This window comes from Alligator mississippiensis, chromosome 4 (assembly GCF_030867095.1).
Source record: "Alligator mississippiensis isolate rAllMis1 chromosome 4, rAllMis1, whole genome shotgun sequence".
NCBI classification, from domain to species: Eukaryota; Metazoa; Chordata; order Crocodylia; family Alligatoridae; genus Alligator; species Alligator mississippiensis.
This window is the reverse complement of record NC_081827.1, coordinates 169,074,411-169,088,025: the sequence shown is the minus strand read 5'-3', so window position 1 is coordinate 169,088,025 and position 13,615 is coordinate 169,074,411. Positions and strand designations below refer to the sequence as shown.

The window sequence follows — 13,615 nt, the reverse complement described above, 5'->3', positions numbered from 1 at the left end:
CTTCTAACAATGTAAGCTGAAACAATTGCTATTTTACTTCTAGCTGAAGGGGTGATATATCCAATGTTTTTCTTGATCTTTGTTGACCTGTTTACAGCATCAAATGCTTCTATGAGTTGCAATGAACATTGGGTCAGTTTTAAAAATTAGTTGAATACATTCTTTGCTTGACTAAATGGAATGCTGTACTATTTGGGGCCAGTAAGTGTTTTTTGTGTTGTATTTGGATATCTGTTTCTAGAAACTTCAGTGTCTCTATCATGCACAAAATATTCTTTCCAAACTATTCGGTATTTATCCATCTGTCAGGTATTAGACTATGTTCTACCTCTGTTGTGAGGTCTTGAATATTTTAAAACTTTTCATCTATTTAAAAAGACCAATTTATAACACATTTAAGGGAGTGGGGCAATCTGTTCCTTCATTTAACACACAGTATCTATATTGATTTTCTTGCTTGTTGGTTTTTGAAGATAGCTCACCAGAGGTCAGAGCTTGAAAATAAAGTTTGCTTCGCCAGACTTCATATCTATGTTAAAAGGAATAGGAAGGTGCAGCAGAAAAAAATAATCTGAATGTGTGTAGCAAGGGTTTCTTCCTTGCCAAAGAGAACTACATTTATTAACGTGCAAATCATCTTTCCACCCCTCTTAAACTATATATACACACTTAAGGTAAATTTTAGAGGTGCATCAATAGATCGGTTACATATCAGATCAGCACTGATGAAAGGAAAATTAACATTATCAGCAATCGGCTTTTTTTGACCGGTGCAAGTGATAATGTCACTGATAAATGCCGTGTGAATGCGTGCAGCCGCAGCATGCACGTGGCCAGTAATGCAGCCTGGCAGCTTGGAGAGCAGTGTCCAGCCAGCAAGTCTGTGGAGGGGAAGGGGCATGGGGGGGCAGATTGAGGCCCCCAAAGTGAGGGAGGGAATGGGGCAGGGGCAGGCGCTGCCTAGCCAGGGCGGTGAATGCGACCCCTGGTTTGGAACGTGGGGCAGAGCTGAAGGCAGCTAGTCCACAGGGTTCAGGGTAGGCAGCTCCCTGCTGCTGCGTGCACCCCCGGGGGAGGCATGGGGGCCATGTGCTCCTCAGATCTGTGCGCAGAGCAAGGGTGGGCTGCCTGCTACAGGCTTGGGGCCAGGGACTGTGCCAGGTTTCTTCCCTGCAGGGGGGCTGGGCCAGGGCTGGGCTCTGAGCAGGCGGGGTTGGGGTGAGTGGGGGCAGCCCTGGGAGGGGTAGCTATGGTGAATTTTGGGTGGGCTGTAGCCCACCCCATAGCCACTCCTCCCAGTGCTGCTGCTGCCTGCCCTAGCCCCGCCCATTTGGAGCTCAGCCTTTCCCCCCCCCCCCCCCCCCCCCCCCCCCCCCGGAACAGACTGGTGCATTACCTGGTCCTGAGCCCACAGCAGGCAGCCCACCCTTGTCCACGCATAAATCGGGGTGGGGGGATGACACACATGGCACCCCCCACTCCCCCATTGTTGTGCACAGCGGTGGGGAGACAAGCCACCTGCGACTCCATCCCACTCCTGGCAGGGTTGCATTCTGGTTGGGCAGTGCCTGCCTCTGCTCCACTCCCTCCCTCACCATGGAGGCCTCAATTCACACCCCCATCCCCAGACTTACCAGCCAGATGCTGCTCTCCAAGCTGCTGGGCTGCATTCTTGTAAATCAGATGTCGGATCAGGATTGGCTGATATGGCTGGTTAATAATCAGCCATCAGTATCAGCTAAAAAAATCTTTATCAGTGCACCCCTAGTACATTTTGTTTGTTACCAGCTCTTCTTTCTGTTACTATTAAAAAGCTGTTCTCCTTCTTCTACATCAGGGGGTGGCAAACTTTTAGGAGAGGTGGGGTGCTTTAATGAGATTGGCTTAAAGTCAGACCATTGCTGCTTCCTTTGCACCAGCTGCAGTGCCACCATGTCCCTCCTCCATTTCCTATTGTGTGCCCGCACTGCCCCAGCCAGATCTAATCATCATCACCACCACCACCATCAAAAAATTAATCTTCCCCCTAGTGCACACACATGCTCTTAATTCTAGTGCCGTCTTTTTAGCATTTCCCAATAGATAAAATAAAAGGGCTTTTCCTTTTTCCCATGATAATCTTGTGCCCTCCACCACACATTCGCTCAGTGAATTCTAGTGCCACCTTCCTGCAACATTGATTCTCATCCTCCCTCTTTCCCAGGAGGCCATTAACATTCCAACAGCTTTCACCCAAGTGGGTTGCTCTGCTTGTTCTTTCTGTCTTCCTCTCCAAGGAAAAGTGGTGCCTGCCTTTCCCTGCCTTCCTGCAAATGCAGAGCAGCTCAGACTTTATGCCTCTCTCCTTTTAAAAACAATGCTTGGCTCGGGTGTCATCCTGCTTCTTTTCTTTCTCCCAGTTACAGCAGGGATTGATGGTTCCTTGACCTGCTCTGTCTATTTGTTAGGTTTTTCCAACATTTGTCCTAACTTTTAGTTACCTAGGACTTATCCATTTCTTAGTTTGTTTATTCAAAAATGGTTTCCAGTAACATGATCCAATTCCCCACAGCAATACTTAGACAAATTTGCTTTGAATAACTGTGGTGAAAACACTACGATTATTTGATTTAGGTAGTTTGTTATAATGATTGATCAGACTTCCTAGTTACAGATTTACAAGCTGTCCATTTTGGTTTTGTATTTTTCTTCTATTACACATTACGTATACTAGGGCTGATTTACATTTAAATGTTTGAGAGAGGACTTGAGGTCCTACAGATTGTTTTGCCAACATTTGCAAGGATATTTTTCTTTGTTCTCCGTTTTCTGATAATAATAAGTATTTGTCACACTCACGGGTCAGCTCTCCCTGCAACTTAAGTGGATAATGCAATTTAAACTATAAAAGGTGGACATCTGCAGCAAACATTCGTTTAATATATATATTTTTAATATTTATGGAGGCTTATTTGCCTATTAGCAACAAGCTTCTGAAAATTCCTTTGAGTTTCATAAATCCTGAAAATACTTTAGCTGCAACTTCACAAGTTTTCCCAATATCTGTGTGCAGAATTATTGTCCAGAGAAAATAGCTGTAACTGAATTTTTATCTTATAAAAGAGACCTGATGGTAGAAAAATTCATAATGTTTATTACTGCTCACATACTCTCATTTGCAATCCAGATACATTCCATAAGACACAAAAGACCTAATATGATTTTCAGGAAGTGGCAAAACAGTGGAGAAGGCATAGATACCAAAATATTTTAATAGCAAATTTAAATTTTGTCTCTGTACTATGTGAGCATCTCCCAAGCATTGAAAAAGAAATAATCTTTTTCTTCCTATTCTGTAGGGAAAAAAATGCACAATTAGTTCATATGGCTTTATCTCTATCATGCAAAGAAATCAATGGAAAGCTAAGTTAGAGAACTGGGTTTTAGTTTTTGAAAGTGGTCAGGTTTATGGTATTTAGAAGATCAGATTTTATAGTCTTTGATTCCTGTAACTGCTGCATCTCATACTTGTAAGCCTTGACCTATTCATCAGCACTTTCACTGTAATTGTGATGTGTAGCTGTTGCAAAAGCTTATAGTTCTCTTGGGTCAGTACATTTGAAGACTTTGAGTATTGGAACAGAAACCTTTTATTGGACCCTTTCTTTTTGGAGAGGAGAGCTAGACTAATATTAAACATTAATTAAGAAGTTGACAGCTGAATTTTATAGCAGTTGGTATGCTTCTAGTGTTATGCTTCATCCTAGGTAAAAGCTTTAGTATTCTAATCTGGTAGTCATGATTTCAATATTTCGATGTGGAAGTCGTTTATAAATGCAATATCATGGCCAGTTTTGTGAATGATTGGAAATAATGCAATCTTGTAGACACGCAGCCAGTAGCATCAAGGAATCCCAAAAGAACCCCAATAGTACGAGTTACTTTAACAATCGTAGAGTAAAAGCCCTTGATGGTGCATTTTTCCTTCCACCAGTCTCCTCTGCCTTGCCTTGTTGTAGTTTTACCTGTCTGTTCTTCATCCAGGTACTGATTTGCATAGTTACTGTCCAAGTTATGCAGTGGTGCTTGTTTCCTATAAAGAAAAGAAAACATGGAGTTTGGTCTTAGGACTGTTCTGCTGCCATTTCAGTCCTTGCTGCCTCCTCACTGGTTCTCTTAATGGCTTTATATAAATACTCAGTATTGAGCACCTGCAGGTGAGTGCTTTGAGGGTTGAAGAGCAGTTAATGAAAAATCCTGAAAACCTTAAGATATTTTTGGTGTTCTTAAACTATGTTTTGGAGGATAGAAGACTAACAAGTGAAAGTGACATGGTTTTCAGGCCTCTGCAGAGGAGGTTTTGTTTGAGGTTTTTTCTAATATGATTATTCAAGTAAATTTGTTCATTCCTTTTCTGTGTTCTGTTAATTTAAAATAGAAAATAATAATTCTAGGTGTTTAGAGTTATTGCAGTTTATCTGACAAAACTACATTCACTTGTGGTTTTATTTAATCCATCTTAATTTCATACATCTTCCAGGCTGCCCTATCATAGAGGGATTAAATCTTTCATATATATGGTAACTCTGGGACTATTATGAAAGTGGGTTATTGTGGAAAATTTTAAATAGCAAAGAGGTGAATTTCCAAGGCTCTGACACCATTAGCAATTCAGTCATATTTTCTGAGCAGCTGTTTAAGGGTTTACCATTAATTTAATTGCATTTATGTAGAACATGTTGTTATACATGGCTGACACCAAAGATCATTTTAAGTGGAAAATGTGCAAAAAGTATTTTATTATTTTATTTTTCAGTTTGTTTACTTTGTTCTTTCATTCCTTTTCTTTTTAGTTCCTCCCTTGGTGAAAAGTTCCTTACAAATATCAATATCTTATTGTATATGCAGAGGAATATATGTAGTAACTGTTTCTGAATTTATTTTTCTACATATTTAAGGAGAATGCTGGACTGAGACTGGCAGTAATTAAAACAAAAGTAGAAATTTCAGAGGTGTTTGACCCCTAAGAGATCATTCATGTTTGAATATTTAATACAAACTATTTATTCTGTATCCCAAATTAGGATTAAATCAAGGTGGAATGAATCTTTCACTGGATAATAGTTCATTGCTTTTTGTCTCCTTGTTATGATGAAGTCAGTGTTCCAGTCCATTTTCTTCTGACTCTGACCCTGTTGACTGAAAACTCTACATCTTTGTCATTTTGATTCCCAACAATATTTCCACAGCACTTAATCAAGACAGATGTAGTCAATGCCGTCTGCAGGATTTTCAGAATATCTTTTCACACTTCAGCTCTCTCTGTAAACTTAAAAAAAAAATGTATTCAGACAATTCTCCAGCTTCTGTTTGGCATAAATCAATCCCTCCCTCTGCCTTAAAACAGGAAAACCCTGCCTCTGCCTTAAATCAATCCCTTTTCTACCTTTAAACAGGAGTTAAGTCTACATCCCCCATCTCCACCAGAGAATGGGCTTGTTTACTTCACAGAATTTTGAACAATATCTTGATCTTTCATAAAAAAAATCTGTTTTGTTTTTTTTCTTAAAGGAATTTTGTTCAGATTTCTAATATAACACTATGTCTAGGAAGACATAGTCTTTCTAAAGTGCAAATATTTTAAATTGCCAAAATACCTTTATAATTAGTACACCATGCTTGCACATGTAACACAATATCCCATATACCACCATGTTACTACTGATTTAAATCGGCTGTCTCCGTCTGTTGCTAGCCAATGGGCAACAGTTGAGTATATAACCTGCTTCAGGAAATGTCATGCTTTCTTTTTCTTGTCATCCTCAATTTTAGCTCTTCAGCCCTTAAAAAAAAAATCAAAAAAAAAAAATCAGGACTCATCAGCTGCTGCCCAGCGGGGGGGCGGCAATCCCTGCTGCCCCTCACTTCCCCGTGCTGCATGGTGGGGCTCTGCCATGAGCCTCCAGAAGCCCCGAGGCTGGTGCAGCAGCTGGTGAGTTCAGGGGGGTTTGTTTTTGTTTTAAAGGGCTGGGAGTGGGGGCAGGCAGGGCAGCAATGGGGGGGCTGGGATAGCGGGTGGGGGTCAGGGGGCTCGTGGAAGAGTCCCCCAAGCTACGCAGGGCAGTGGGGATTGCCCCCCTGCCTGGCAGCACTTGGTGATTAGGGGCTTTTTTAAACAACTGGGAGCTGGGGCAGATGGGGCAGCCATGGGGGGAGCTGGGACAGCGGTCAGGGGGTGCTCAGGGTGGCTGGGGGAACAGGCAGGGGATGAGGCCTGGCAGGGGTCCCCCCATGGTCATCTCCCCCCTACTCCAGTCCCTCTTCCTCAGCCCCCTACTTACCAGCATGGAGTCCGGGTCCAGCTCCGTGCTGCAGCCAATGGGGACTGCCTGAATCGCTGAACCTCTCTGAATCTTTTTAAAGTTCTCTGAATCCATTCAAAATCAATTTAGACCTTTTAATTGGCCCCTGGATTTGGCCACCGAATCGGGCCGAATCTCCTCCAAATCTCATCAGTACCTGAAGGTTCACACAGCCCTAATTACCAGTAGCAGCATTTAGTCTATGTTAATAACTACCATGTGAAAGCTTTGTTGCTATATCCATGGTTGCTTCCTTTTGAACTACTCTAGCTGGGGAAAAACTGGAATAATTCTTGAAATAGGTGTCTCTGAAAATCCCTCCTCATATTTGTTCAGTAATATCGCATGTCATCTTGAGTCTTTAATTGGAGTCCTGACTTTTATTGTATATACAATTCAGGCTTCTCACCCTCATTTTCAAGGCTTTGCATAATCTTGTTACAATTCACGTCTTTTTTCATTTACTCTTATTGCTTACAATTCTCTCATCGTGTGTGTGTTTTTTTCCCCCCCACTCCTGCCTCTGTATCTTTTGTTCTTGGATCATCTTTTCTCTTCTCCACCAAATCTCCCCTCTCCTCTTGTCAAATGCTTAATTGAAACCCATAGGCAGACAAGGTTATTTGTGTAAATCTAATATCTTTTATTAGACCAATTAAATAGTTGGAAAAAATTTTTGAACTATTTAGTTGGTGTAATAAAAGTTATCAGATTTACCCAAAGAACCTTGTCTCCCTATGTCCTTAGACCAACACGGCTACAACCTACATCTCTGTAATTGAAACCCATTGCTTTTATTAATACTTAAGATGTAACTCTCCGTATCCTCCCTTTTCTGAATTATTAGTCTGCTAGATTATAACATCTTCTGCACTGGCAGTGTGTTTTAAAATAAAAGGCCTCTAGGTACATCTAGTGCTACCCTCTGCCCTGCCCCTCTCCCCACTTTCTTGGCCCTAGTGCTTGGAGGCAGGTTTTACTGCACCTGGTCTCTCTCTGATAAATGCTTATCCATACTCTTCTTAAATGCCTTCTCTGCCCTGCCTTCTGCTTTCATTGAAGATGATTCTACCATTTCCCTAAGGGGTTATTTGAATAGCTAGCTGCCCTAACATTTAGGAAGTCCTTTCTGAAGTTTTAACCTCAGTGTGCCTTTCTGTAGTTATGAGAGATGAGGGTCCAGAAAGAAACACTTATTTTTTTTTTTCCTCTAGTCCATTAAGCCTGGTATGGAAAAATTGGCAGTTTTACATCTCTGCATTTAGTTGTAGTTTTACTGTTTCAGAAACACCATGTAAATTTGCTATTTAAGGGAGTTGATGATAATTAATGATAATGCAGCTAAACAAATAGAAACTAACAGAGACGAATGAAAAAAAAAATCTATTAGACTTTCCTAGAATTGTTGGTGCCCCTCCCCCTTCTCCAGTTCATTTATTGTATTGTCTTATATTAGACATTCAAAGGTGTGACCTGGGGCTGCTAAACACTGCTCCTGGATCAGGAGATAATCAGTAGGGCAGGCTAGCAAGAAAACATTTCATCATGCTTTGAAATAGGTCACATCTTGCTTTAATTGCCAGTGAAAGTTTTTTTGCAGCTGGAAGCAGTTGTTTACAAGGTGAAAATTAATCTGTCTCTTAACCTTTGAGATGACTATATAGGGGTTCTCTAGAGACAAGTCCTGTTTGTTATTTGTATCCAGAAAAACAGAGTACTGATGGACTGTAAACAGGCAGTTCACACAAGGTCCATAGGACAGCATTCTGCTGTTGTTGCCTTTTGTGACTTGTCATTTGTGTATTTGCTGTCACCTGTCCCTTCTTTTGCTTGCCAGGGAAAGACTTGATGTCCACACTTTATTAAATGTCTTCCTAAAACCTGTACATGCAGAAGCCTGTCTCAGCTTTTCAGTTTGTTCCCAGGATAAAGAAAGATGCTAGGTCTGCTACTAAGAAAATATGAACTGGTAAAATGCTGGTATGCAAATAAGTACTATAAAATATCCTGAATTGGAGCTTCCAGAACTTTGAGCCAGTAGACCACTGTCCTCAGCAATTCTGGTGAACCATCATATAATCTTATCATTTGAAAACAGGTAATGCATACAGGTGCACCAATACATCAGTCCAGTGTTCTCTTAGCCTTGTTTGCAACAAGAGCACGCTGTTGGCTCATATCCAGTTTATTGTCCACTGTAACTCCCAGGTCCTTCTTTGCAAACCTACTGCTAAGCCAGTTGGTCCCAAGCCTGTAGCAGTGCATAGGATTGTTCCATCCTAAATGCAGGACTTTGCACTTGTCCTTGTTGATCCTCAGGAGATTTCTTTTGGTCCAATCATCCATTTTATCTAGGTTTCTCTGAATCCTAGTCCAAACCTCCAGTGTAACCCACCATGTTCACTGGGGGCATGCTTCCTTAGACTTTGAGTCCACTGAAGTCAATAGAATTATGTGCACAAGTAAAGGTGAACAAGTGTATAAATGTCTGCAGGGATAAAACCTCTTGGGGAGATTTTGTGTAACAGAAGATCATTGCAATCTAGATGCTTCTCCCTTACTGGGCCATTTTAAAGTGTAACAAAATCTGCTGGAATGCAACAATTCTATTAGCGCTCTGTCATAACTTTTATTACCACCTAGCTCTCTCAGCCATATGGGGGAAACAATACAAGATACACCAGACTGAAGTTATTTATAGACAGTTAAATTGCCCTACATATCTCAAAGCAGGACCATCCCCAAGTTTATCACCCCAGCTAACGTTTTGTCTCAATGAGTCTTAAAAACCTCAAAGTATGGAGATTCCACAGCAAATCAGTTTGTGCATCTTGATTTTTTTTTTTTTTCTTCCATGGAGTACAACGTTTGCTACCTCTGAAAGACTATACACTGCTTTCTTGAACTGTGGTGATAGAGTGGATGTGAAGATGGGACAGGCCCCTGGCTTTAACCGATTGTGTACTCTTTGCTTTGAAAGGGCAATTGGTAATCCAAGACTCTTGAATTTTATTCCCATGTGTGACACAGAATTGCTTTATGTTCTTGAGCAAGTCCCTGAACTTCTCCAAATCTTTCACAATTTAGTCAGTTGTATTGCTGTATATTTATCCTTCCAGTGACCTTTATACCTGGCTGATACTCAGAAATATAACTGGTTTTGGCATTCCCTATGTAGAGACTGTGAAAGAGGAATACATTGAAATAAAAAGGTTTTTAAGTATTTCTGTGGAAACTGGAGATTTGAAGGGAACTTCTCCTGGCATATTTGGTGGGCAGTACTAGCCTTCAGTTTTGTAAATCACCAATAAAAAAAAAAAAATCTAAATCAAATCTGTAGACCCTAAATCTTGTATTCATGCTATAAGACCTTGCACTGAACAACAGTGTAAAAGAGAAAAAGATTTAACTTTACAACTGTTGATAGTATCAGAGGTTCAGCAACCTGTTGGTAAAAAGAAATGCCTCCTGTCCACTGTTTATCTTTTGCGCCATGACATGGGGTTATTAATTTATAGAGAAATCTCAACAACACCTCCCCAGTCCTTCCCTGGACACATTGGAGGATTATTTAGCTCTGCAGTTAGCCTTGATCTCTTTTATAAGGTATATATTTCAAAATGGTGCATTATATTCATGTGACTCCATTTATGGTGTGCCAGTGGATACACCTAAAGTGTCCCCGTTTTCAAAAAAGTAACCGAAATAATACCACTTTTAAAAGTGTATTACTTATTTATAGAAAGACTATAATATGCTTAGTCTTAAATTTAGTGAGTGAAGAAAATGACTTATCTAAACTCTCCAAACTCCATTCGTTTTTTTCTTTTCCATGTTAAGAAAACATTCTTTTCCTTGTATCTAAACAATGATTAATGTATTTGTAACACATACCTAGATGTTGCACACATTTTAGTCACGTATCTGCTGCTCATTTTCTGTTTAAAAAAAAATACTATAATGTGACCGATGCTTTTCTCCACAGTGTAAATGTGTTTAAAGAAGTACTGTTCATTTAGACTGAAACAGAGTTGACAGGAAATTTTTTGACCTCTGGGGCCTTGCTTCCATCTGCTTCATTGTATTTGGGTTTCATGTTGACATGTTCCTTTTCACTTTGGTGTCATCTTCAATTAAGTTTCCTTAGTATCATGTAATACGAATAGCACCTTAGCCTCACAATGAAAGACATTTTGTTGAGCGCTCTGTGTAGCGCTTTTTGTTAACCTAATGCCTTTACACAAGGTTTCAGTAAGCTTTAATGTGTAGGAATATACTACATACTGACTCTGGTTTACTGTGACAGGAAGAACTACCTAGAGGGAGCCAAATAGGATCATTCTGTGTTAAAATTTAAATCTGACATTGTTTTGGGTACAGGGGTGTGTGGAAACTCTTGATATAATTCTTAATGGTATTATTTGTTCCATTCCAGAAAGTTTTATTTCTTATGAAAAACCTATTTTCTCTTGCTGTTACCAAAATACGTTGGCCTTGTCTCAGTTTATTATTATAGCAAGGCTTAAAGCAGTCCTTTTATTTGCAGTGTTTCTCACTCTTGAGTTGGGAGCAAACCTGCTGCTTCTAAAATATTTTACCATGCATATCTTCTGGCAGAAGCTAATGGAGAATTAGAGTCTGACCGGTCATCTTTACCAAAATGCCTTTTTTTGTATGTGTATCAATACAAGTGAAATTAAAAAAATATGGTTCTCCTGTCGTTTTCTTCACTACTGGCACTATAGATAAATTCTTACGTCCAAAGACGAGTACGAGTTTCATCAGCCCAAACATAAAAGTAAAGAGAAAGTAAACTCATAAATTGAAAAGAGAAAAACTTAGCTCTGTTACCATTTTAAATAGCTAACACTGAAAAGAGATTTTTTTTCAAAATCAAATTTTGCTTTTCTGAGAAGTCCCCCAGCCAAACAAAGGTGGTTGAAAAACAAATATTTTAAAGGTGAAAAAAGTTATTTTGTTGTTGCTGTTAATAACCTTTTAGGCTTCCTTTTATACATCCTAAAGAATAAAATAACCTAGAAAGTCAGTTTTCAAAAAATTACCTGCCAGCCTATGATTAAAATTAAAAAGATATCAAAATACCTGAGTGGCATTGCGTTTCATCACGAATTGTCCTGTGAAGGAGGTGTTAACATTTTACATAATAAAAACAGAATTTAGGAGGTAAAATACCTATTTACCTCCCTTTCCTTGTTCAGGTTTGTTTTGCTTGTTCCTCACCTGCAAATGCAAATAGGTGGTAGGGGGCAGACCTGCAAATGTAAATAGTTGGTAGGGACCATTGTGAGCCACAGACCCCCGCCTCCCCAACATGCCCTGCAGACATCCCTACCCCCACCAGACCATGCACCTACACAGCCTGCAGCACCTCTCCCCTCCCCAAGTTCACCCTCAACTTTCCTGGCCACACCACACTGCATTGCCCTTTCCCCTGGGACAGGGGCACATGGCAAAAGTCAGAGGAGGGAAGGGGAGCCTGGAGACTTTGGCTGCTGTTACAACTAGAGCAGTGGCTGGGCACAAGCTCATGGGCTGCAATTTAACCCCTGCTAATTGGACAGCCCTGGTATAGACAAAGAGAGGTAGGTAGCTGTGTTAGGTTGTTAGGTTTGAAGTCAGGCAATAGGCAAGGTAGAGGGGCTCCTTATAAACTAACTGAATCAGAGGTGCATAAGGTTTCATGAGCCGCAGCTCATCTCATTAACCTAGTCTAGGGATTCTCAGCCAGGGTGCCAATGCACCCTGGCATCCTGCGGTGCCTTGGGATCTGTTCAAGGATGCTACAAGGTGCCACAAAATATTAGCACTGTTAGGTTTACAAATATGGTTCACAAGATGAAACCCAGAGATTTCAAACAAAAATTCCTAATTGTGGTCTTTCTGAGTTCTTTGCAACAGCAAAGATGGCTCTGTTGTTTTTCTGTAGGCAAAAAATGAGAAAACTAAGAACATTCCAAGGAGTACCTGAAATCTTAAAAGGTTGAGAACTACTGACATAGACAAAGGAGAAAACATGTTTAAAATCTCTTGAAACTTTTAATATGGAGAAGAATAAGAAATCTGTCCCACAGTCAGTCTACACATAGTAGCATGGCAGAATTCTTTTGCTTATCCACCTTAGTGTCAGGTGTTACAACTTTGTGCAAGAAAGTTGTTGTATAATACCTTCATCTGAATAACATTTCATAAAATCTTTGCTAGGTTTATACAGGGCAAAGGCTTATATCATTTCATATAAACATATGCATTCAACTAACATAAGAAGGCACACAATGAATAGCTTATGGTTTTGGAAGTAAAATACAAGAGTAATCAAGTCCCTTCGTCTGCTAGCAAGTTAAACCAACCATTCTTGTTTCTGCCACCGAATGCAAAATACTTTCACCAACTTGCTAAGCGTTTCAGCACCTACCTTCTTACAAAGATTTAACAAAATCATTTTCATATGCTAATGCATGCTTAGATGATGATGATTTGGCTGGACGGGAGTTGCAGACCTCTTAAAAATTGACGACATCCTAAATTTAAATGTTCTGCCATCTGTGGTTTTAGTTTTGTAATTTTCCACCATTTTGACTCAATGAACTATGACACAGCTTTCTTAACAAATGTGATTCTGTATCTTCAGTTTTAAACAGTGGAAGGGAAGGAAATAGTTTAGAATTTTGTTCCATTGGCCATGTTTCACTTTTTCCTTTGTATTTAGGTTTATTCATGTTCACTAAATAACAGATTTCCATAGTGTCTTTAAATTGCTCTTTATATTTTTATGCTTGTGTGGATTCAGTTCTTAATTAGATCAAACAAGATTTCTTCCAAGACTGAAACAGTAGTGTCATTAGTCTGTGATCTGTCAAATACCTCCAAAACCTACTTTAATTGCTCTTGTATGTTTTTAGATCTTCTCCACAGAATTGCTTGTTGTGTAAAATGTATAATGTGTTTTGATCAAAGTAGTATGCCAGCCCAAAGCAAATTCTAAAAGGTAATACATAGAGGTATCTTCCTGAGAATTCTACTGATTTCTGCTGTGAAAAATATATAGCACAGATTCAGGCAACTGAGAGCCTAATAATAGTCATAGAAGAATAATTTAAGTGTCCATAATTTGCTTTAATCCTAGAAGATATTGATACGAAAATGAAGCCTAAAAAATAATTGCTTATGTCAGATGTTTACCACTTTTGCAATTGAAAAATGTTTTTCTTTTTAATCATTTCATTATTTAATCTCATTGTAGAGCACATTAATAT

General features: G+C 39.7%; 1 protein-coding gene across 4 annotated transcripts in view; it reads left to right on the top strand.

Annotated features, from left to right (window-relative positions):
* SPOP (speckle type BTB/POZ protein) overlaps window positions 1–13,615 on the top strand; it is a 51,645-nt gene that overhangs the window by 21,502 nt on the left and 16,528 nt on the right. The gene's annotated exons all lie outside the window — the stretch shown is intronic.